Below are 3,367 nucleotides of genomic sequence, written 5' to 3'. Positions count from 1 at the left end.
GTTTGTCATCAATCACCAAAAAGGGGAGATTGTAAGTGCATCTAGTGCCACCCCTAGTTGGTTTTGGAGTATTGACGACAAACCTAGTTGAGGGACTAATGTGTTTGTGAGAATTGCAGGATAAAACAGGTAGAAGTCCCTCATTGATTCAGTTTTCCTACCAGAGATGACCCCTAAAAATGTATGAAGACATTGAAGTCAAAGGTGGTATATGAAGATATTCACATTGAAGACTATGACAAGAGAAGACACCACATGAAGCCTATGTAGCTCGAAGACTTAGATCTTTCGTAGTTCTCTTTCTTCTTTGTTGAGTCATAGGAACCACCGTACTGTTAAGTGGGGTCCAAGAGAACAAGTCAGAATGACTGAAGTGATGCTTAAACAAAACCTATGTCTTCAAGTGAAGACTTTGAGAGCGAATCTTGTCCAGAGTCGGGCAAGTCAGCTTTGCTTGAAGCCCAAGTAAAGTTGCCGTGTGAGCTTGTAATCTGACCGTTGGAACACGTGTCAGTTCCTTAGTGACCCAGGGTCATTTCGGACAAATCAGGCCGGGTTGCCAAGTGGCTATAAATAGCCCACCCCCTACAACCATAAATGGTTGGCTGCTCAGATTCAGAGTACGGCTTTTGTCGTTTGAGAGCAACCCACCTTGAAGCCTTTGAGAGAGAATTCCTTGCGAGGATAAAGCCCTAACCACCCAGAGCCAAAGAGAATTAGGCATCACTTAAGTCTTCTTGTCTGTGTGATCTGAAGACTTATTACACTTGAGGACTGTGCATCCTCCAGCCGGTTAGGCGTCGCGTTCTGAGCATCCAAGAGACATTGTGGATTGCCGGTGAATGAAGTCTGTGAAGGTTTGGGAGTCTACCTTGAAGACTTACCAGAGTGATTGGGCGAGGTCTGTGTGACCTTAGCTCAAGGGGAATACGGTGAGGACTGGGTGTCCTGAGCTGCGTGTTCAGGACTGGGTGTCCGGGAATGTGTGTCCTAAGGTTTAAATACCTAGCCGCCCTAACCAGACGTACAGTTGTCACAGCAACTGGAACTGGTCCAACAAATCATTGTCTTCAGCGAGTCACTGGTTTCATCTCCCCTTCCCTTTACTCACTGTTACTCCTTGTGAAGTCATTGTATGTTCGTACTATCTTTTGTCTTCACTAAGTGACTGTGTGTTCGGTGTGGCTTCACAATATCTTCCTACCTGATCCTTACTACATTGCTGCTATTAGTCATTGTGCTTTCACTCTATTGAATACTTGACTATGGCTTGCCTAGTGTAGTCTACCTTCCGCTGCAGGGTAATAGGTTTATTTCTATCGTTTGTCTTCATAACTTCCATGTTTTGAAGACTTTCATAAAAATCGCCTATTCACCCCCCCCTCTAGTCGATATAACGCACTTTCAGGTAGAACATCAAGATCATCACCACGCCGTCGTGCTGACGGAAGTCTTCCCCAACATTCTGCTGGATTGGAGTCCAGGGATCGTCATCGAGCTGAACGTGTGCTAGAACTAGGAGGTACCGTAGTTTCGGTGCTTGATCGGTCGGGCCGTGAAGACGTACGACTACATCAACCGCGTTGTCATAACACTTCCGCTTTCGGTCTACGAGGGTACGTGGACACCACTCTCCCCTCTCGTTGCTATGCATCACCATGATCTTGCGTGTGCGTAGGATTTTTTTTGAAATTACTACGTTCCCCAACAGTGGCATCCGAGCCAGGTTTTATGCGTTGATGTTATATGCACGAGTAGAACACAAGTGAGTTGTGGGCGATATAAGTCATACTGCTTACCAGCATGTCATACTTTGGTTTGGCGGTATTGTTAGATGAAGCAGCCCAGACCGACATTACGCGTACGCTTACGCGAGGCTGGTTCTACCGACGTGCTTTGCACACAGGTGGCTGGCGGGTGTCATTTTCTCCAACTTTAGTTGAACCAAGTGTGGCTACGCCCGGTTCTTGCGAAGGTTAAAACAGCACCAACTTGACAAACTATCGTTGTGGTTTTGATGCGTAGGTAAGAACGGTTTTTGCTAAGCCCATAGCAGCCACATAAAATTTGCAACAACAAAGTAGAGGGCGTCTAACTTGTTTTTGCAGGGCATGTTGTGATGTGATATGGTCAAGACATGATGCTAAATTTTATTGTATGAGATGATCATGTTTTGTAACCGAGTCATCGGGAACTGGCAGGAGCCATATGGTTGTCGCTTTACTGTATGCAATGCAATCGCGCTGTAATGCTTTACTTTATCACTAAGCGGTAGCGATAGTCGTGGAAGCATAAGATTGGCGAGACGACAACGATGCTACGATGGAGATCAAGGTGTCGCGCCGGTGACGATGGTGATCATGAAGGTGCTTCGGAGATGGAGATCACAAGCACAAGATGATGATGGCCATATCATATCACTTATATTGATTGCATGTGATGTTTATCTTTTATGCATCTTATCTTGCTTTGATTGACGGTAGCATTATAAGATGATCTCTCACTAAATTTCAAGATAAAAGTGTTCTCCCTGAGTATGCACCGTTGCCAAAGTTCGTCGTGCCCAGACACCACGTGATGATCGGGTGTGATAAGCTCTACGTCCATCTACAACGGGTGCAAGCCAGTTTTTGCACACGCAGAATACTCAGGTTAGACTTGACGAGCCTAGCATATGCAGATATGGCCTCGGAACACTGAGACCGAAAGGTCGAGTGTGAATCATATAGTAGATATGATCAACATATTGATGTTCACCATTGAAAGCTACTCCATTTCACGTGATGATCGGTTATGGTTTAGTTGATTTGGATCACGTGATCACTTAGAAGATTAGAGGGATGTCTTTCTAAGTGGGAGTTCTTAAGTAATATGATTAATTGAACTTAAATTTATCATGAACTTAGTCCTGGTAGTATTAGCATATCTATGTTGTAGATTAATAGCTCGCGTTTAGCTCCCATGTTTTATTTTTGATATGTTCCTAGAGAAAACTAAGTTGAAAGATGTTAGTAGCAATGATGCGGATTGGATCCGTGATCTGAGGTTTATCCTCATTGCTGCACAGAAGAATTATGTCCTTAATGCACCGCTAGGTGACAGACCTATTGCAGGAGCAGATGCAGACGTCATGAACGTTTGGCTAGCTCAATATGATGACTACTTGATAGTTTAGTGCACCATGCTTAACATCTTAGAATCGGGACTGAAAAAGACGTTTTGAATGTCATGAATCATATGGATGTTCCAGGAGTTGAAGTTAATATTTCAAGCAAATACCCGAGTTGAGAGATATGAAGTCTCCAACAAGTTCTATAGCTAAAAGATGGAGGATAATATCTCAAGCAGTGAGCATGTGTTCAGATTG

The sequence above is a fragment of the Triticum dicoccoides genome, chromosome 4A (genome assembly GCF_002162155.2).
Source record: "Triticum dicoccoides isolate Atlit2015 ecotype Zavitan chromosome 4A, WEW_v2.0, whole genome shotgun sequence".
Taxonomy (NCBI): domain Eukaryota; kingdom Viridiplantae; phylum Streptophyta; class Magnoliopsida; order Poales; family Poaceae; genus Triticum; species Triticum dicoccoides.
Note: the sequence above shows the minus strand (reverse complement) of the source record.